A 22560-nucleotide genomic window follows, 5' to 3' on the forward strand; every position below is an offset into this window, starting at 1 on the left:
AGGTGCGGTCACTCACACCTGTAATCCCAGGACTTTGGGAGGCCAAGGCGGGTAGATCACTTGAGGTCAGGAGTTCCAGACCAGCCTGGCCACCATGGTGAAACCCCGTCTCTACTAATAATACAAAAAGTAGCTGGGTGTGATGGTGACACATGCCTGTAATCCCAGCTACTTGGGAGGCTGAGGCAAGAGAATCACTTGAACCAGGAAGGCAGAGGCTGCAGTGAGCTGAGATTGCGCCATTGTACTCCAGCCTGCATGACAAGAGCGAAACTCCATCTCAAAAGGAAGGAAGGAAGGAAGGAAGGAAGGAAGGAAGGAAGGAAGGAAGGAAGGAAGGAAGGAAGGAAGAAAGGAAGGGTGGATTCCTGATCCTTTTCTTAGCTGCAGACTTTGGTTACCAATTTATGTACATGACCTACAACACTATCCTGTGACATAAATTTTTTTAAAAAAAGAATTTGCACATTGTTTTCAAAGCATATTTGAATGAGTAAATGAATGCAAATCATTCATATTATAAACCCATATTATAAATATAATAATAAACTCATCAAGTAAGTGACAACAATAATAAACTATAATATTATAAATATGATCATTGTATAAATATTATTTAAAGGCCAGGTGCAGTGGCTCATGCCTGCAATCCCAGCACTTTGGGAGGCCAAAGTGGGCAGATCATAAGGTCAAGAGATGGAGACCATGCTGGCCAACAGGGTGAAACCCTGTCTCTACTAAAAATACAAAAATTAGCTGCACATGGTGGCACACACCTATCATCCCAGCTACTTGGGAGGCTGAGGCAGGAGAATGGCTTGAACCTGGGAGGTGGAGGTTGCAGTGGGCCGAGATTGCATCACTGCACTCCAACCTGTGCTACAGAGCGAGACTCCATCTCAAAAAAAGAAAAAAGAAAAAAGAAAAAAAAAACATACAAATTGTGTGACTAATTAATATGAACATATTTCTTTCTTTTTATAAAATTTTTTGAATCTTGGTCTTTGATTATGAAATATTCTACTTATGTAGGTACTTCTTATAAAAACTTGAATTCAATTTTCGTTAAAATGCTTCTGTTACTTCTGCCTTTTTTTCATCTTCCTTCTGCTTGTCCATTACTTCATGTTTTCCAGAGGAACTTACGAGTCCTCAGTAAATGACATCTTAAACATATTTTTGGATTTTGCTGTCTATAATCTGCATTATAATCGTGTTGAAAGGAAGGTCCATGTTTTATTTTTCTGATCAGTAGTTTGAGAACGCATGAGGTGCTGTTCAATAATCTATGAATTTTTGGGGGTGAAAATATCGACCAGTTCTTTTTTCTTTTCTTTTCTTTCTTTTTTATTTTTTCTTCTTTGAGACATAGTCTCACTCTGTCACCCAGGCTGGAGTGCAGTGGCACAATCTGGGCTCACTAAAACCTCCATCTCCCAGGTTCAAGTGATTCTCCTGCCTCAGCCTCTTGAGTAGCTTGGACTACAGGCATGAGCCACCACATCCAGCTGAGGTTGCAGTGAGTCAAGACTGCACCACTGCACTCCAGCTTGGGCAACAGAGCGAGACTCCATCTCAAAAAGAAAAAAAAGAAAAAAGAAAAAAAAGTGCCCTCCCATATAACGAAATGCCATTATCACACCTTAGAAAATTAACCATATTGTCCTAATATTATAGATGATCCAGTCTTTGTTCATGTTTTTCCAATGGTCCCCAGAATGCCTTTCATAGTTTTTAAAATTCCAGGATGTAATCAAGGTTCGAGCTTTGCATCTGGTTGCTATCTCTTAAAAATCTAAACTTTTCTTTCTGGTCAGACGTGGTGGCTCACGCTTGTAATCCCAGCACTTTGGGAGGTCAAGGTGGGCAGATCATCTGAGGTCAGGAGTTCAAGACCAGCCTGACCAACATGGCAAAATCCCATCTCTACTAAAAATACAAAAATTAGCTGGCCGTGGTGGCATGCACCTGTAATCCCAGCTACTTGGGAGACTGAGGCACGAGAATCGCTTGATCCTAGGAGGTGGAGATTGCAGTGAACTGAGATGGTGCCATTGCATTCCAGCCTGGGGGACAAAGCAAGACTCCGTCTCCAAAAAAAAAAAAAAAAAAAAGAGAGAGCACATTCTGGGAGCCACTTCCAGGAAGACGTATAGATTCTAAAAATGTCAAAAGATAGGCACCAGGTATATCAGCTCACACCTGAAATCTCAGCATTTAGGTAGATGGGAAGGTAGGAGGATTGCTTGATTTGAGGTCAGGAGTTGGAGACTAGCCTGGGTCACATAGTGAGACCCCCATCTCTACAAATAGTTTTTAAAAATAGTAGGGCATGATGGCCTATGCCTATGTTCCTAGCTACTCAGGAACCTGTGGTAGAAGTATCCCTTTGAGCCCAGGAATTCAATGCTGTACTAAGCTATGACTGTGCCACTGTGCTCCAACCTGGGCAACAGTGAGACCCTGTCTCTTAAAAAGTAAATTAAAAAAAAAAAAACATAGGCGGGGGTCAGGCTAAGCCAAAGAAGGACATGAAGGACATCATGTTTGATAAGTATTAGTGTCACTGAGGCTCAGCAGGATCTTCTGGGCCTGTGAACTTGTTTAATTTCTGCTTAGCAAGCTCTTCCTCCAGGCCGCATGTGGTGGCTCACGCTTGTAATCCCAGCACTTTGGGAGGCCGAGGCGTGTGGATAACCTGAGGTCAGGAGCTCGAGACTAGCCTGACCAACATAGTGAAACCCCGTCTCTACTAAAAATACAAAAGTTCCTGGGTGTGGTGGCATGCGCCTGTAGTCCCAACTACTTGGGAGAGTAGCTGAGACAGGAGAATTGCTTAAACCCGGTGGCGTGTGCCTGTAATCCCAGTTACTTGAGAGAGTAGCTGAGGCAGGAGAATCGATTGAACCTGGGAGGTTGAGGTTGCAATAAGCCAAGATGGTGCCATTGCACTACAGCCTGGGCAACAAGAGCAAAATTCTGTCAAAAAAAAAGAAAGAAAGAAAGAAAGAAAGAAAGAAAGAAAGAAAGAAAGAAAGAAAGAAAGAAAGAAAGAAAGAAATGAAAAGAAAGCAAGCTCTTCCCCCATATACCTGTAAGGATCATTATCTTAATTTTCTTCATGTCTTGACATGATTCTTGCCTTGTCAGAGATCATCCTATCTGAAATTGAAACTACTTACCGTTTCCCTAATTTTGTTTCCATAGCACTTAAAACTTTTTTTTTTTTTTAATTTGAGATGGAGTCTCACTCTGTCACCCAGGCTGGAGTGCGTTGGTGTGATCTCAGTTCACTGCAACCTCCCACTCCCGGGTTGAAGTGATTCTCCCGCCTTAGCCTGTCAAGTAGCTGAGATTACAGGCACCTGCCACAATGAGCAGGTAATTTTTTTTTTTTTTTTTAGTAGAGACAGGGTTCACCATGTTGGCCAGGCTGGTCTTGAACTCCTTACCTCAGGTGATCCACCCACCTCAGCCTCCCAAAGCATTGGGATTACAGGCATGAGCCACCGCACCCAGCCCTGGCTAATTTTTATATTTTTAGTGGAGACAGGGTTTCACCATGTTGGCCTGGCTGGTCTCGAACTCCTGACCTCAAGTGATCTGCCTGCTTCGTCCTCCCAAAGTGTTGGGATTACAAGCCAGAGCCACCATATCCAGATTGCTTTTTAACAAACCATCTCTATTCTTATTTCCACTAGAATGTAAACTTGATGAGAGCAGAAGATAAAAATTTTATTCAATACTGTTTATCCCTAGAGCCTAGAATTCTGCCATGCACATGTAAGGAGATAAGTATTTGTTGAACGAATATTTTCAGCAGCTGTTCTTAGACTGTTTGGTCTCAGAAACTCTTTACTTTTTTTCTGTAGAGATGGGGTCTCACTATGTTGTCAAGCCTGGTCTTGAATTCCTGGACTCAAGAGATTCTCCCACCTTGGCCTCCAAAATGTTGGGATTACAGGTGTGAACCACTGTGTCCAGCCTTGTTCTTTCTTTCTGAGAACATTTATAACCTCTGTATTTTCTGTTTTGAAATGTACGCTAATGTGTCTAGGTATGGGTCTTATTCTTACTCAAGTGGGCCCTTTGACTTACAGTAGAGGCATTTTTTTGTTCTTTGAATATTTCCTCCAATGAGTTTTCTTTTCTTTTGGAACTTCTTTTACTCAGCTTTTTGTTTCCTTGGTGTATACTCTGAATTTGTCATTGAAACTTCTACCATGAAATGACACTTTTCATTTGTGATCCTATTTTATCAGCCAAGTGAGCACCTAGCCATGCCTGAGTTTGCTAGGGTGAGGCAGGCTATGCCTTCTGGAACAAGGTGTCTTCTTATTGATGAATGTGGATACGCTCCACTTTATCATTCCCCCCCCGCTCCCCACAGTCTTAATTTCGAAGGGAACTTTCCTTTCCATTTCTTGCTTACAAAATCCTGTTATTGTTTAACTGACAAAATATCTTCTACCTATTCCAGATTGGTTTGAGTGTTGTTTGCTGGGCCTTGCCTTTATTTCCTCATAGCTTTTTTTCTCTTGATTTTGATGTCTTTCATGTTGGTGGAATTAGTGGAATATTTGTTAACAGCTCACTAAAAGGTGATCATAAGCTCTTTTGTGCCCAGGTGCTTGTATCTGGTAGGCTTCAGTGACTGAAAAGTGAAATGCTTAGTGAACCATTGGTCTCCGTCTTACAGAAGGATTACACTGTCTGACTCCAGTGAACTCAGCCACGGCCAAGTCCTTTCTTTTAGCCAATGAAATATGAATACAAGTGACACTTATCATCTTGCAGGGGCATCTTAATGAGGTTTTGTTTGTTGGTTGGTTTTGTTTTGTTTTGTTTTGTTTTGTTTCTGAGTCCTGCTGTGTTACCCAGGCTAGAGTTGGAGTGCAGTGGTGTGATCTCAGTTCACTGCACCTCTGCCTCCCAGGTTCAAACGATTCTGATGCCTCAGCCTCCAAAGCAGCTGGGACTACAGGCGCACACCACCACTTGGGCTAATTTTTTGTATTTTTAGTAGAGATGAGGTTTTGCCATGTTAGCCAGGCTGCTAATGAGGTTTATTGTGGGCCTTTCAGTTTGTCCAGAGAAGGATCCTCTCATATCCTGCCCATAGGTATATATACCTGGTTGCCAGCATCTTTTGTCTTCAGCTGCAGAACGGTGCTGCAGGTCTTACCATATATGTAGGTTTAATTTCTGATTTTCATATAGCAGCTCATTCCTGTCATCTGATTTGCTGAATGACCCTGAGCTCTGATTAAATTTCTGCAGAGGATAAACTTCTATTTCATGTAAAGGTGTGGCCAGTCCTTTGTTCTCATGAGTGGACAGTGTGTGTTCAACTTCTCCTTACGCTTTTTTCAGCCATCATCGTTTATTCCTTTTGAAAAACCTAATTCCCTTCATTTTCTGAGTCTTTCTGATATTTTGTGGTACAAATCACTGGCGTTCTCTTCTGCTGTACATTTCCATTATTTGAGTTTCCTCAGATAACTCTGTTGTGCACTGAAATCTTCCATATCCTTTCCATTATTGAAAAATCTGTTAATATCTGTTGCTGTGTACCAGCGTTTCTTCTATATTTTTTTCCTTGTGAGTTTGTACCACTTTCCTCTTTCTTATCATTTTAATGGGGTTTTGGGAGGAAGTACTTGTTGGTTGATCTATTCTCTTTCTGTTAAATATGAGCATTATTTAACCAGGTGTGGTGGTTCACGCCTGTAATCCCAGTTACACGGGAGGCTGAGGCAGGAGAATGACTTGAACCCAGGAGGCGGAAGTTGCAGTGAGCCAAGATTGCACCACTGCACTTCAGCATAGGTAATGAGCAAAATTCTGTCTCATAAATAAATAAATAAATAAAATATGAGCAGTATTTTTCTTCCTTAGCATCCCAGGTGGGCTTTCTAATATTTATGTAGTCATCTTTTTCTTCTATGTAACAGTTCTTCATTATTTGTTATACAACTTGCTAAATTCTGAAATAGAAAGGTTGTTTTTCAAGAGTACTCTCAGCTTTGTGGACCCATTTATGTTAATTTTCTACCTAGATCACCTCAAGTAGGGTTCCCTTCTCATAATTTAGTTGGAAGCTTTAATGATATAGACGCTTTTCATATTGGGAAATGGGCTACCAGAGTTAATCTCAAAAAAGCACAGTTTGACGTTTCATTGCTAGTAATGGGAAAATTCACAAATAAAAGTGACGGTAATATATAGGCAAGATGAAGGGCTTACCATGTGCCAGCCATGGTTCTGAGCACTTTATGAATTAACTCCTTTGTGCTATGGTTCTTCATACTCCATTTTAGAAGAAGTCTGAGAAGATGATGAAGAGATAGACAGGCACAAGGACTTGGGGGGCACGTTGATTCATCTCCAGTAAAGACTGAGGAAAAGAGCATTGAATATAAGAAAAAATACTTCCTCTGTTCTCAGACCTTATTTCTTTTAAGGCCACACTTTTTTGAAGTTTTGAGTTTGAATCACAACCTGGACTGAAATCATGAGGGAGCTCGTGTAGGAAAAAATCATCAAGGGAGTTAGTTGGGAACTTCTCTACCACAGCTTACTCCTTATGGTATTAACCCTCTTTAAGTGTAAATACCTTTGGTTTAAAACATTTGTTCCTCATCTGACACCAGAGTGTTCATCCTGGAGAGAAGCCCTGTGAATTTACTGAATGTGGGGGAAGTTTTACTCGCATGTCGCATTTCATCGAACGTAGAAATCATGCTGAAGAGAAACCCTGTGCGACTAAGGAGTATTGACAAACCCTTAGCTAGATGACAACCCTCACTGAGAAGCAGCAAATTCATGCTGGAGAGAAAGCAGTGAAGGTAGCAATACTTTGCTGAATATTAGAACATTTTTCTGGAGAGAAAGCATTGAATGTACTGAGTGTGATAACATTTCCTCTCAAACCGTATCCCTTACTCTGCATTTAGGAGGTTACACACAGAGAACCCTTATAAATGTAAGAGATGTGGAGATATCTTAAGCCAAAAGTACATCCTCATTCATCAAGAAATTTGTACTGGAGAGAAACCTTGTGAATATGAGAAAGCTTCCATTCAGATGTCACACCTCAGCTGGCAGAGAATTTACAGTGGGGAAAACCCCTTTGCCTGTAAGGTATGTGGGAAAGTCTTCAGCCACAAGTCAAACCACACTGAGCATGAGCATTTTTACATGAGAGAGAAACCTTTTGAATGTAACAAGTGTGGGAAAGCCCTTAGCCAAAAGGAGTATGTCATTAAACATCAGAACACCCATGCCGGTGAGAAGCTTTTTGAATGTATTGAATGTGGAAAATCCTTTAGCCAGAAGGAAAACCTCCTTATGTACCAGAAAATTCACACTGGAGAAAAATCTTTTGAAAGTAAAGATTGCAGGAAAGCTTTCATTCAGAAGACAAACCTCATCAGACACCAGAGAACTCACACAGGAGAGAAGCCCTTTGTATGTAAGGAGTGTGGAAAAACCTTTAGTGGTAAATCCAACCTTACTGAGCATGACAAAATGCAAATTGGAGAGAAGACTTTTAAACGTAGTGAATGTGGAATAACCTTTGGTTAGAAGAAGTACCTCATACAACGTCAGAACATTCACAGTGGAGAGAAACGCTATGAATGTAATGAATGTGGAAAAGCCTTCTCTCAGCAAACATCACTTATTCTACATGTGAGAATTCATCCAGGTGATAAACCTCATGAATGCAATGCTTGTGGAAAAGGCTTCTCTCAGAGCTCATCTCTCACGGTGCATGTGAGAAGCCATACTGGTGAGAAGTCCTATGGTTGTAATGAATGTGGGAAAGCTTTCTTTCAGTTCTCAACCCTTGCTGTGCATTTGAGAATACACACAGGTAAGAAGCCTTATCAGTGGAGCGGCTGTGGGAAAGCTTTCAGCAAGAAGTCACACGACATTAGACACTAGAAAATTCATCCTCACTAAAAACCCCATGAACGCCTAGAAAGTGGGAAAGCTTTCATCAGAAATTTGCACCTCATCATGCACCAGAAATAATCCTTCTGAAGCAAAGCACCACAAATGAGGTTAACTTTAACAACTAAAAACTCAAGGGACACAGAAAATTTGTACAGAAGACAAAGACACGCATATGATAAAGAGCCTGTGTCCAACAAAGAAACCTGCAGCAGAGATAATGGTAAAAGTTTAGGCACATTTTCACTAAAAATTGCAACACAAAATGGACGCCTATTTTTTATTGCTACACCATAGATCTGGAGATCTTCACCAATAACAAGAAAAATGAGTGTAAATATTGGAAAGGAACAGACAAAAATAGATAACATGGTCATCTACAACTAATATTAAGACTCCTGTGGTATTGATTCAACAGAGCAGAAGAGATTTCAGAAAAAGACCTATGCACTTATTAGAATTTGGAATATGATACAAACAGCATCAGGAAGTGAGGAAATAATGGAACTATTATTTTAAGTAGAGGTAACTTGTTCTCCAAGGGGGAAAAAATACATCATGAACTATACACAAAAGTGAATCCAGAGGTTAGAAACAGAAATATGAAAAAGCTATATACTAAAATACTTATGACCTTGGGAATAGGGGAACATTCTTTGTAACAACTTCAGAAATACTTAGCAGTTCTACTTGTGAGTATGAATGCTCAGGAAACATATATTAGGATGTTTACTGTGGCTTGATTTGTAGTAGCCAAAAATTAGAAACAACTGAAAAAGCCCATCATGAACAATATGGGAAATTCTTATGGAATGCTATGTACCTGTAAAATGCAACAAATGAAATCCACTTGTATTAACAGAAAGATCCCAAAGTTGTTGATGGGGGATCAAGTTGCAGCGCCATGCAGCTAGTACAATGACATTTTGTAAATTTGAATTAAAAGTTCCCTCACAAAACTCAGTACTATCTATTGGTAATGGATGCATATATGTATGTACATGTTTTTGAAATGGATTGCAAGGATACAGACCAAACTCTCGATAGTGGTCACTTGTCAAGAGTGGAGAAGGGAAAGTAATGAGCGTGGGAGGTGCGGTGGGTATTGGTTAAAGGGGACTTCCGTTTTGTATATAAACATCCACTTCTCTTTCAAAAGACTTCAAGTAAATATGAGAAGATACTGATTGATTCTGGATTGTGGTATATGGATATCTTGTCTTATTTTTTGTACATTTCTGTATTTTTAACATTTCTCAAAATTAATAAGAATGGGAGTGAGGATGTGAATGCTATCTGTGGAAGTCATGTTATACTGGATTCATTTCCAATCAAATACAAAACATTTTATAGAAAGTATTTCTAAAATTTTATCACAGATGAGTGGATGGATTTGCTCTCTATGTAATATGAAATTAATCTATTTTATTAAAATTTAAAAGGACAGTACAATCTAAATCTCTTGTAATTATTTTAACATGTTATACACACTATATCAGGGTCCCCAACTCCCCCTCAGCTGCATGGCAGGAGGTGAGTGGCAGGTAAGTGAATATTGCCACATGAGCTCCACCTCCTGCCAGATTAACGATGGCATTAGATTCTCATAGGAGCATGAACCCTATTGGTAACTGTGCATGTGAGGAATCTAGGTTGTGTGCTTCTTATGAGAATCTAATGCCTGATGATCTGAGGTGGAACAGTTTCATCCTGAAAATGTCCCATCCCCATTCCCCTAGCCCCACAAACCATCCGTGGAAAAATTGTCTTCCATGGAACTGATCCCTGGTACCAAAAATGTTGGAGACTGCTGCACTATATGATCTTTTTCTTTGTGTTTCTAACATTTTGCAAAACGAGCTTAGAAAATTTCAACTTTTTGTTAAACAGACATGTGCAGGCGTCATATAATTAGTCTCTTTCAGTTATGCTAATTTTGGAATGTCAATTTTCCTGTCCTGCATATTTCCATGGGACACATGTGCATTAAATATTAAATTTTTGATAAAATCTTGTTTTTTTTTTGTTGTTGTTGTTTTGTTTTTTTTTTTGGTCTTGCTCTGTTGCCCAGGCCAGAATACAATGGCAGGACCTTGGCTCACTGCAATCTCCTTCACCTACTGGGCTCAAGCAATCCTCCTACCTCAGCCTCCCAAGTAGCTGGGTCTACAGGCACGCACCACCATGCTGTGCTAGTTTAAAAAAAATAAAATAAAATTTGTAACCATGGGGTCTCCATATATTGCCCATATATAAACTCCTGGGCACAAGTGATCCTGCTGTGGCCTCCTAAAGTGATGCCATTACAGGTTTGAGTCACCATGCCTGGCTAATTTTATTTTTAAAAGCAGAAAATAGCTTCCCAGAACTTCCACAGTTCAGTGCATTAGATGTCAACACCTGCATGTCAGTCTTAACCTGCGAGCTATGTCACTCCTCCCACTGCTGTTACGGAGAGAGAATGGGATGGGTATGAGAAACATGGCAAAGACCCTAGAGAGAGTTCCATTTTGTAAACCAGCCCTTCCTGAAGAATTTTTTAATCCTTCATCAGTGTAATATAAAGAGTGTTATGAAAGGTTTTCTTAAATAGTGGTGGATGTCAACAACACACAGCATTTGAGCTTGATTTTGAAACCTTAAAGAAAAAAACTCATTAAATGCCACTGCATCACTGTATCTTTAGGCTTTTAGGAGGAATTAGATAGTTAAATATCGAAATGAATTTGTATTTTCTAAGATGACATACCCCATCTTTTTCTCTGCTTTCCCTCTTTGCACATATATTTCATGTTTTAAGGTGTTCTCTTTATGATACGGTTGGCCCTCTTTGTCCGTGGATTCTGCATCCATTAATCATTGAACCCTGGATGGAGAGTATTAAAATATACAACAATTTAAAAAATACAAATGTTAATATACAACTATTTGGATAGCATTTACATTGTATTAAGTATTATGAGTAATCTAGAGATGATTCAAAGAATATAGGAGGATGTGTTTAGGCTGTATGTAAATGCCATGCCATTTTATATGAGGATCTGGAGCATCCATGAATTTAGGTGTCTGTGGGGGTGTCCTGGAACCACTTCCCCTTGGATACCAGAAGGATGACAGTATTAAGAAAAAACACAAGCTGTTTGATGAAAAATCTGGCATGGGAATTTTGCCTATTGACCACTGCTCAATAGCAAGGTTAAACATGACTTTGTCATACAAGGCAATGATAACATATTTTGGCATTTATTTAGCCTCCAGTTCCCTCCCCCACATCCCCCTGCAGAATGTTTTTATCTAAATTCGTGGTTCTTCAGTGTACATTAAAATCACCTAGATAATTTGTTGCTGGGCCCTTCTCCAGGGTTTCTGATTCAGTAAATCAGGTCGGGGTTAGAATTTGCATTTCTGAGAAGTTCCCAGAGAATGCTGATGCTGCTGTACCAGGGACGACAGTTTGGAAACCCCTGTTCTAACCATTTTATCTTCAGGAAAGTTTTGTTGGATAGTAGCATGCATCCAATTATTTTCCCATTGTATATCTAGGGAAAGAAGAAGGCTGGGTGCGGTGGCTCATGCCTGTAATCCCAGCACTTTGGGAGGCGGAGGTGGACAGATTACTTGAGCCCAGGAGTTGGAGACCAGCCTGGCCAACATAGTAAAACCCAGTCTCTATAAAAATACAAAAATTAGCTGGATGTGGTGGCACATAACTGTAGTCCTAGCTACGTGGAGGGATGAGGCAGGAGGATAACTTGAGCACAGCAGGTAGAGGCTGCAGTGAGCTGTGATTGTGCCACTGTGCTGTAGCCTGGGTGACAGAGTGAGACCCAGTGTCACAAAAGGAAAAACAAAACAATACTTTCATGTCTACTTAGGGAGAGAGCCAAAACTAAAGCAAGTTTTGACTTCTGACTATTTCAGTGCAATAGATAGGTGAGAAAGCTCCTGTACATTTTTTGAGGAGTATTTGCCTAAGGCTTTTATGCCAGTTTGGTTCATCTTTGTGTGTGCATGTGTGTGTGTTTTAATTGCTATAAATGAATACTTGAAACTGTATAATTTATATGGAAAATAATTTTATTTTGGCTCAGGGTCCCTGCAGACTGTACAGTAAGCATGGTGCTGGCATTTGCTTTAGGTGAGGCCTCAGGGAGCTTACAATCACAGTGGAAGAAGGGGATGTCACAATTCACATGGCAAGAGAGGGAGGGAGACAGGGTAGGTGTCACACTCTTAAACAACCAGATCTCTCCTGAACCACCAGAATGATAATTCACTGATCACCAAGAATTAAGCCATTTATGAGGGATCCGCCTCCATAATCCAAACACCTCCCACCAGGCCCCACCTCCGGGGTGACAGAGTGAGACCCCATCTGAAAACAAAACAGCCAACAACCAGAGTGAATGTGGAGATAGGAAGCGGTGATAGTGTGTAGACTACTCTTTTTTTTTTTTTTTTTTTTTTTTTTTGAGATGGAGTCTCACTCTGTCGCCCAGGCTGGAGTGCAGTGGCCAGATCTCAGCTCACTGCAAGCTCCGCCTCCCGGGTTCACGCCATTCTCCTGCCTCAGCCTCCCAAGTAGCTGGGACTACAGGTGCTTGCCACCTCGCCCGGCTAGTTTTTTGTATTTTTTAGTAGCGACGGGGTTTCACGTGTAGACTACTCCTGAAATGTTTTGCTGGAAGGCCAGATGTGGGTCAGTAGCTTGAGGCAGATGCAAGATTTAGGAAGGGGTTTTGTTTCTTTGTTCCTAAAGATGGAAGATACAGAGGATGTTTGTAAACTGATGGTAGTGACCTAGTAAGAAAACTGCAGTACAAGGCCAGGTGCCGGTGGCTCATGCCGGTAATCCCAGCACTTTGGGAGGCCGAGGCAGCCGGATCACCTGAGGTCAGGAGTTTGAGACCGGCCTGGCCAACATGGTGAAACCCCGTCTCTATCAAACAATACAAAAATTAGCCGGGCATGCTGGCAGGCGCCTGTAATCTCAGCTACTCGGGAGGTTGAGGCACAAGATTAGCTTGAACCCAGGAGGCAGAGGTTACAGTGAGCCAAGATCATGCCACTGCACTCCAGCCTGGGTGACAGAGCAAGACAGTCTGAAAAAAAAAAAAAAGGAGAGGAAAAAGAGAAAGAAAACTGCAGGACAAAAGTATTTGAGAGGCTGCGAGAAGACCAGCCTGTTGGCCCAGTTAGTGTTTAATAGGAACTGGGATACTTCCTCTTTGGAGGGGAGGGAAGAGATTATGTAGGTGCCAATTCACGCAGATCTGAGAATCTGATAGTGGGGGAACTAAAAGTAGTTCCTATCTGGTTAGTTGTATTTTCTGAGTAAAATGTCAGCTGGATAAAAGGGAAGATGTTGTTTGTTTGTTTATTTATTTATTTATTATTTTTGAGAAGGTGTCTTGCTCTGTCGCCCAGGCTGGAGTGCAGTGGCACAAAAGGGAGTATGTTATACTTCAGTTGAAGCATGCTCATAGGCCCCAATACAATGTATTTTTATTAAAGCTCTGAAATTTTTCAGTTACGTTCCCTTTTTTCTTTTTCTCTTTCCTTGATTTTTCTTTTTTTTTGTTTTGGCGTGGGGGCTGGGGGGGAGATACAGGGTCTTCCTCTGTCTCCCAGTCTGGAGTGCAATGGTGTGATCTCCGCTCACTGCAACCTCCACCTCCCGGGTTCAGGCAATTCTTCCGCTTCAGTCTCCTTCCCAGTAGCTGGGATTACAGGTGTGCGTCACCACCTCTGGCTAATATTTTTTTGTAGAAAGTAACTTTTTCTCTCATCAGGCAGCCTTCATTTCAGACATCCCTCAGATGTGTCTAACAGAACACATCCGGGGTTTTGTGGAACTGACTTAGAACATGCTAATATTCCAAGCAACATTAGAAGACTTTCCCTCTGATTATTTTTCTGCTTTCAGCTGAATAGCAAACTTGAGAGACGTATTCAGATGTCCTGCCACATGAAAGGGAATGTTGTGAGTGTGATTGAATGAAAATTGCACTATAAAATGAAACCATCATTAGAACTGAAGAGAAAATGCAGGTGGTTTGAGGAGTGGTAAATTAACTTCAAGGCAAGTCTGCATGGCTTGGTATAAATATTACATAGACCTAGGGAATTTCCGGCACTGTTATGTCAGCCCTGAGGCTCCTCCTCCACAGGTGGAAGTCGGCTCAAGGAGGTCCTGAAGACAGGACTCTTGGGGTTTGGCCCTGGGATGCCCGCGGCCCCCTCTCCCACGCTGCCCCCTACTGGACCCCGGATCCAGCCGCCACAACAGCTGCAGCAGGAGACCCCCCCCCCCCGCCGCCGCGCAGCCGCCATTGTTTAAAGGGGACGCAGCCTGACTACCAGGAGGCGAGCGCGAGTCGGACCCGCCAATACGCATGCGGGAGGCGCGAGCCCATGCTCCCCTCACAGTGATTCCCACGGTTGTCTTAGACACCGGTCCCTAAGGCTTGGCAAAGCAGGAGACCTCAGAGGCAGTGCTTGGGTGTCGAGGCAACGAGGCTCCTGCTAGACATCTCCACGGGATCGACAGGAACGCCTCTGGCTGCCAGGAGTCGCCAAGGGCTGACCAGGATGAGGAAACCACCAGTCCAGTCCGAGGGAAGCGGCGCTGAAACCCCACCTCACGCCTGCCCGGACGGTGTTTGGATGAGCCTTCCCAAAAGTTGTGCCCCCGTGATCTCGAAGACAGGTCTGCCTGCGTGCCCGTGGGCTGCTTTCTCACCCAAGGGCCCTTCTCGTGGACAGCAGAACCCCGCAGCCTCAGGGGTTTCCTGGGGAGGTGGGGGGGGGGTTGTGTTTCGGTGCCGCTGCTGTATGACTCTGTGTGTGTGTGTGTGTGTGTGTGTGTGTGTGTGTGTGTGTATGTGTGTCTCAAATTCTCTCCTCTCTCTCAACCTCTGTCTGTTTCTTTCCCTCTCTCCGTCGGTTTGCGTGTGTGTGTGTTTAACGAATGTGCCCTGGGCGCCAGAAAGCGATGTCTTGCATGTCGGCCGGTCTTCGGTGAGCCTCTTTCTGCGTCTCTGCCTGGGTCACGTGGCCGGTTGTCCATCGTTTTCCCGGCCGTTCCGCTTTGGCTTCACGAAGGCCTCCACCATGGGAGGAGATGCGTTGCTCCCGGAGCAATTGAAATCTCATCCCCATCCTGAGTGGCCTCTTTTCGAGGATCAAGATGATCACGCTCCAGCCAAGGACAAAAGTCCGGCAGGAGCTCATCCTCCTGCAGGAGAGGAGCAGACCCATGTCAAAGAAGATGGTGGTATCTTTTCACGGCTCTTCTCGGAGAAATGAAGCCACACCACGTTACAGTCTTGAAGAGGAGGCAGGGAATGGGAGATGGCAACAATCCCTGTGCCTGGAACGCTGGCCTCTCCGGACAAGTCACCCGTTTGGCACCCCGCCCCTTCATGCCCGTGGCGGTGGCACGGTGCTGCATCCTGCCTGGGCTCTGGCCCCTGCTCTGTCCTCCCTCTTGCTCTGTCTCCCCTGTTTCTGAGGGGTATAGCTGCTTCTTGGTCTGGCTGACTGTCTTCCACGAAGATCACTTCCCAGTCCATCAGGGAGACACTTCGTGGAGATCCGCGTGGTGATTGTTTCTCTCTCCAAACCTGTTTCTGCTTGATTGGGCAGGTCTGATGACCCTGGAGCTCGTGTCTCAGACAGGGAAGCTACCTTGGTCTCCATGTTTCACCTCACGGGTGGGTGGATTGCCGAAAATGAGCGATAGGCGGCCGTGACTAGCCTTGTCTCCTAGGACAGGTGCGGTGTTGCGTTTCCTCTGCACCTCCTACCTCATCCTTGAGGGACATCCTCTCCCCTGCTCCTGGGTGGATTGACTCCCTGAGTCTTTTGGGAGTAAAGAATGTCAGAGAACCAACGGGACTGGGCTGGGACTGGGGCTCCGTACAGGCGAGATTGTGTCAAGGCTGCCTGGGCATTGGAGGTTTGAGGGTGCATTGAACTTTTCAGAAACCTCTTTGTTCCTCCAGCAGGCTTTTCAGAATGTGGCTTGGACTCATGCAAATAAAAATTTAGGTTTTGAAAGGGCCCCTTTCTCATTGGTACTCTGGGTAACATCGCTTCAGCACAATCATATGAAAGAGAAGCCTTATCAATTTTGCTGTCCCTCAGGGCTCTTACAAATGCTTGATAAATGTTTAGGGAAATAAGAAAATGATTGAGGAAGGAAGGAAGTCAAACACCTGCCCCAGAACAATCATAGATATGTTTGGATACTTATTCATTATTTGCCCCAGATAGAAAACGTTTTTAATCAAAAGGCAAAAGTTATAATGAGGATAATGATATTGCCTGGGGCAATGTTGAGACAAGTAAGATGAAGATCAAACAAAGGTCCTGAGTCCTTTGTCCCAAATCCCTGCTGGGGACCCAAATACTTTTGATACAGCATCTTGCTACCTGAGGAATGCAAGGAGAATAATACTCGTAAGCAAAGAGCCTCTATTTTCCCATAGGACTGACTGTAACTATATGAGGAACTGCTACATATTCTACAGTGCTTGATAGGCCATTCCCATCTAACAGGAGTTGTTTGGCTTGTGGATAGCAGTTCCAAGATGAACAAATGACATTGTGTTTGACAATCACTGCTCTGATTAAAGAAGAGTCAAGCAAATGTTTTTATGTTGAGTTATTTATAGCTTAGAAGAATTGGGCAAAGTGTGTTTTTGTGAGCAACTTTATTTTTCTCTAGGTTATCCAAAATTTGAAAGGTATGAGTATTCTGATTAGGTGACAATATAGTTATTTGCTTAAGTAAGTGTATCTTTGATTGTAAAATGGGATAAATGGAGACACTGGTTATTTTACCCAGGCTTTGACTAGAATAACTTAATTTTAGGTAAAATTCCAACAAACCCAACTTGACAGGAGCCTGTATGGCCAAGTAATTGTTTCTGCACTTTAAGTGAATACTCAGGCTGTACTAGTCCCTTCTCACACTACTATAAAGATATTACCTGAGACTGGGTAATTTATAAACCAAAGAGGTTTAATTGACAGTTCTGCATAGCTGGGGAGGCCTCAGAAAACTTATAGTTAGGATGGAAAGGAAAGTAGGCACCTTCTTCACAATGTGGCAGGAGAGACTTTGTGTGTGTGTAAAGGATACAATGTCAAACACTTATACAATCATCAGATTTCATGATAACTCACTATCATGAAAACACATGCATGACACAACTCCCATGATAGAATCACCTCCCACCAGGAGGGATTACAATTCGAGATGAGATTTGGGTGAGGACACAGGGTCAAGCCATATCACAAGCCAACCATAAGCCTAAAATTTATTTTTCATACAAATTGTTCTTACTATGACTTCTCTTTAATAAAAAAGGAGAGCTAGAGAGAAAGAGAGAGAGAGATTGTCTCAAGGGAAAACATTAATACTCATTACTAAATGTCAGCTCTGGCTTTTATTTTCTTGAGTACAAATTGAATCATAAAATTTTTCTATGTTATTTTATTTTACTTTAAGTTCCAGGTTACAAGTGCAGAATGTGCAGGTTTGTTAAATAGGTATACATGTGCCATGGTGGTTTGCTGTACCTATTGACCCATCCTCTAAATTCCCTCCCCTTACCTCCCACAGCCCAACAGGCCCTGATGTGTGCTTTTCTGCTTCCCGTGTCCATGTGTTCTCACTGTTCAACTTCCACTTAGTAGTGAAAACATGTGGTGTTTGGTTTTCTGTTCCTGTTTTAGTTTGCTAAGGATAATGGCTTCCAACTTCATCCATGTCCCTGAAAAGGGCATGATCTCATTCCTTTTATGGCTGCATAGTATTCCATGATGTATATGTTCTACATTTTGTTTATCTAGGCTATCATTGATGGGCATTTGGACTAGTTCCATGACTTTGCTATTGTAGATAGTGCTGCAATAAACATATGTGTGCATATGTCTTTATAGTAGAATAATTTATATTCTTTTGGGTATATATCCAGTAATGGGATTGCTGGGTCAAATAGTATTTCTGGTTTTAGATCCTTGAGGAATTGTCATACTGTCTTCCGTAATGGTTGAACCAATTTACATGCCCACCTACAGTGTAAAAGCATTCCTATTTCTCCACAGCCTGGTCAGCTTCTACTGTTTCTTTATTTCTTAATAATCGCCATCCTTACTGGTGTGAGATGGTATCTCATTGTAGTTTTGATTTGCATTTCTCAAATAATCAGTGACGTTGAGCTTTTTTAAACATGTTTGTTGGCCATGTAAATGTTTTCTTTGGAGAAGTGTCTGTTTATGTCCTTTGCCCATTTTTTTTTTATTGGGTTGTTTTCTTCTTGTATATGTGTATAATTTCCTTGTAAATTCTGGATATTAGACCTTTGTCAGATGGGTAGATTGCAAAACTAGACCTTTGTCAGATGGGTAGATTGCAAAACTTTTCTCCCATTCTGTTGTTTGCCTACTCACCCTGATGATAGTTTCTTTTGTTGTGCAGAAGCTCTTTAGTTTAATTAGATCTCATTTGTCAATCTTGGCTTCGGTTGCAGTTGCTTTTTGCATTTTCATCATGAAGTCTTTGCTCATGCCTATGTCCTGAATGGTATTGCCTAGGTTTTCTTCTAGGGTTTTTATGGTTTGGGGCTTGACATATAAGTCTTATGTTTGAGGTTTTAAGTCTTAAGTTTAAGGTTTAAGGAAAGGTTCAAGTTTCAATTTTCTGCATATGTGTAGTGAATTTTCCCAGCACTATTTATTGAATAGGAGATTCTTTCCCTATTGCTTGTTTTTGTCAGGTTTGTTGAAGATCACATGGATGTAGATGTGTGGTGTGATTTCTGAGGTCTCTGTTCTGTTTCATTAGTCTATAGATCTGTTTGGGGTACCAGTACCATGTTGTGTTGGTTACTGTAGCCTTGTAGTATAGTTTGAAGTCAGGTAGTGTGATGCCTCCAGCTTTGTTCTTTTTGCTATTCCAAACAATTGAAAAAGAGTGACTTCCCCCTAACTCATTTTATGAAGTCAGCATCATCCTGATACCAAAACCAGGGAGACACACACACACACACACACACACACACACACACACACAAACTTCAGGCCAATATCCCTGATGAACATTGATGCACAAATCTTCAGTAAAATAATAGCAAACCGAATTCAGCAGCACATCAAAACACTTATCCACCGCAATCAAGTCAGTTTCATCCCTGGGATGCAAGACTGTTTCAGCGTTCACAAATAAACATAATCCATCACATAAACATAACCAAGGGCAAAAACAACGTGATTATCTCAATAGATGCAGAAATGGCCTTTGATAAAATTCAACACCCCTTCATGTTAAAAACTCTCAATAAAGTAGGTATTGATGGACCATAATCTCAAAATAATAAGAGCTATTTATGACAAACCTGCAGCCAATATCACAGTCAATGGGCAAAAGTTGGAAGCATTGCCTTTGAAAACTGGTACAAAACAAGGAAGCCCTCTCACCATTTCTATTCAACACAGTATTGGAAGTTCTGGCAAGGGCAATCAGGCAAGAGGAAGAAATGAAGGGTATTCGTATAGGAGGAGGGGAAGTCAAATTGTCTCTGATTGCAGACAATATGCTGTTATATTCAGAAAACTCCATAATCTCGGCCTCCAAACCTCTTAAACTGTTAAGAAACTTCAACAAAGTCTCATGATACAAAATCAATGTCCACAAATCACAAGCATTCCTTTACACCAACAATAGACAAGCAGAGAGACAAATAATGAATTTTATTCACAATTGCTAAAGAAATGAATAAAATACATAGAAATACAGTTAATAAGGGATGTGAAGGACCTCTTCAAGGAGAACTACAAACCACTGCTCAAGGAAATAAGAGGACATAAACAAATGGAAAAACATTCCATCCTCATGGATAGGAAAAATCAATACTATAAAAATGGTCATAATCTCCAAAGTAATTTATAGATTCAATACTATTCCCATCAAACTACCACTGACATTCTTCACAGAATTAGAAAAATCTACTTTAAATTTCATACAGAATCAAAGAAGACCCCGTATAGCCAAGATAATTCTGAGAGTCCTGAAAATTTTTATAGTTACAATAATCTTCTAATGAGTATAAGATTATCATGTTTTTCATATTTTCAGTTAGTGACCTAATGAAATAGGGTATTTTTTCTCTCTTGACACCCAAATACTCTTCTGATGGTCAAAATATTAACGTCATTTATCTCTCCTTGTCTCACTTCAAATGCAACAAGAATCATGGCGTTGTGAAGACTAGAGATGCAAATCTCCCTCATTTGGCATCCCACTGGACCCAATATGTTTTTCACTGCAAATGTCCTACTGCTATGACTATGCAAGGACCCTCCCTCTAGGCCCAGAGACTGTTGCAGAAGAGATGAGTGCATGAGATTGTAAGGGCTGGTTTTGAGGGATACAGTTAGCTCAGACCCTCCAAATCAAGGAGGGTACACAGGTGCCTAAACAGCTTGTAAAACAAACAACTTTGCTTTCTCAGCTATTATGTGGCACCTTTTTATCCACCCCAACCATAAAAAATGTACTGCTTCCTGGAATTAAAAGAAAATAATTATTAAGAGGATAAAGTTACCTCATGACCAAGCCTCCTGGGTATACTACTCCCAGTTATAAGTTTTGCAGTTATATATATTTAGATATATAAATTTATTTTTTAGAAAAATGCTTACGTTTTGTATAGTTAATCACCATAAGTCTGTAATTAAAACCAAGATTATAGTAGCCCAATGCATAGAAGTTAAAGAAAAGTCAATTTTTGTAAACTCACCATTGGCTTTTTGCTTTTGGCTCCTTACTTTAAATAAATCTTTTAAAGGGTAATGAATGCTTGTCCTAGTCCATTCCTATCCAGCCTAGAACACTTACTTGTCTGTAAGTCTTTTCACTTTAAGTCCCTCCACCGTAGGGAGTCTCACTGAAGGACAGGATGGACACAGGGCAGGCAGCCATGCCACCCAAGCAGTGCTGTGGGAAAAAAAATTAGTAGCCATTGATGTTGACTCTGGCAAATATTAGCCATAAGGGGAAGAATGTAAACCAAAAATAAAATTCTCAACCATCTGAATGTACCCCTCCTCTCGTGCATAGGGATTCTGGAGTGAACCTGAAAATCTAGTTTAGGCCATGATGGAAGAGTGCGTTGGACATGTCTCATTATATTTCTCCAGCATTAACATCAACACAGACCTTAAGACATCAACATCAGACCTAAGAGTCTGATCAGAAACATTTAACGTCTATTTTCAGCCAGGCGCAGTGGCTCACACCTGTAATCCCAGCACTTTGGGAGGCTGAGATGGGCAGATCACCTGAGGTTGGGAGTTCGAGACTAGCCTGGCCAATATGAAGAAATGCTGTCTCTACTATAAAATACAAAAGTAGCCAGCCATGATGGCACATGCCTGTAATCCCAGCTACTCAGGAGGCTGAGGCAGGAGAATCGCTTGAACCAGAGAGGCAGAGGTTGCGGTAAGCCGAGATCATGCCATAGCACTGGGCAAAAAGAGCAAGACTCCATCTCAAACAAAAACAAAAATAAAAAACACCTATTTTCTCTGAAGCCTGCTACCTGGAGGCTTTATCTGCATGATAATATCTAGGTTTCTCCAACCCCTTATCTTAACCCAGACATTCCTTTCTACTGATAATAACTCTTTCAACCAATTGCCAATCAGAAAATTTTAAAACCTACCTATAACCTGAAAGTCCCCACTTGGAGTTGTCCTGCCCTTCCAGACTGAAACAATATATACCTTACATGTATTGACTGATGTTTCATGTGTCCTTAAAATGTATAAAACTAGGATGTGCCCTGACCATCTTGGGCACATGTCCTCAGGGTCTCCTGCGGGCTGTGTCATGGGCCATTGGTCCCTTATATTTGACTCAGAATAAGTCTCTTCAAATATTTTAGAATTTGACTCTTTTTGTTGACCAGTCACCTCCTAGTAAGTTTATGAGCAGGGATCTGACAGCAACCAAATAGTGCTTAGAAACAGCATTCTCTCATCCACTGTCCCTAGGCTCTGCAGAACTTGGCCAGGTTCCTGTTATCCATAACCCAAGGAAATGGGAAGGAGTCATGAGCTCTTGGGCTTTCTCATTCTCTGAAAATGGGCAATTGAAAACTAGCCTTGATTTTGTTTATAAGTATACATAAATGTCACACTTCTAAGCAAAATCAAGTCTAGTTTCAAATGTGTGAAAGGAAAATAGAAACTTGGGACCCCATATCACTCTGCCAAAAGGAGAAAGTTAAGCTGAAAGCTGAGTCAAGAGAGAAGCTGACTTTGCTTTTGCTCCTAAGCTCACCCTTCCTCTTTCCCCTCCAGCACTCTCTTCCCTTTTAAATACTGAAGCCTCAACATCATCTTTGGAGAAAGGCACAGACTACAGATTGTTTCTATGATTCTGTGTTTTTTCCTTCCAACTGTCCCTAACCTTGGCAAAATACACTTCTAAATTGATTGAGACCTGTTTCAGATACTTACTGGTTTATGAATATTAGAAGCAGTTTGTGTTCTCATCGTGTGTGTGTGTGTGTGTGTGTGTGTGTGTGTGTG

The 22560-nt window shown here is 41.6% G+C and overlaps 1 pseudogene; it reads left to right on the top strand.

Moving 5' to 3' along the window:
* Nucleotides 1-6868: 6868 nt before the first annotated feature.
* On the top strand, nt 6869-7965 carry LOC139359333 (zinc finger protein OZF-like; annotated as a pseudogene).
* Nucleotides 7966-22560: the final 14595 nt, after the last annotated feature.

This window comes from Macaca nemestrina, chromosome 17 (assembly GCF_043159975.1).
Source record: "Macaca nemestrina isolate mMacNem1 chromosome 17, mMacNem.hap1, whole genome shotgun sequence".
NCBI lineage: Eukaryota > Metazoa > Chordata > Mammalia > Primates > Cercopithecidae > Macaca > Macaca nemestrina.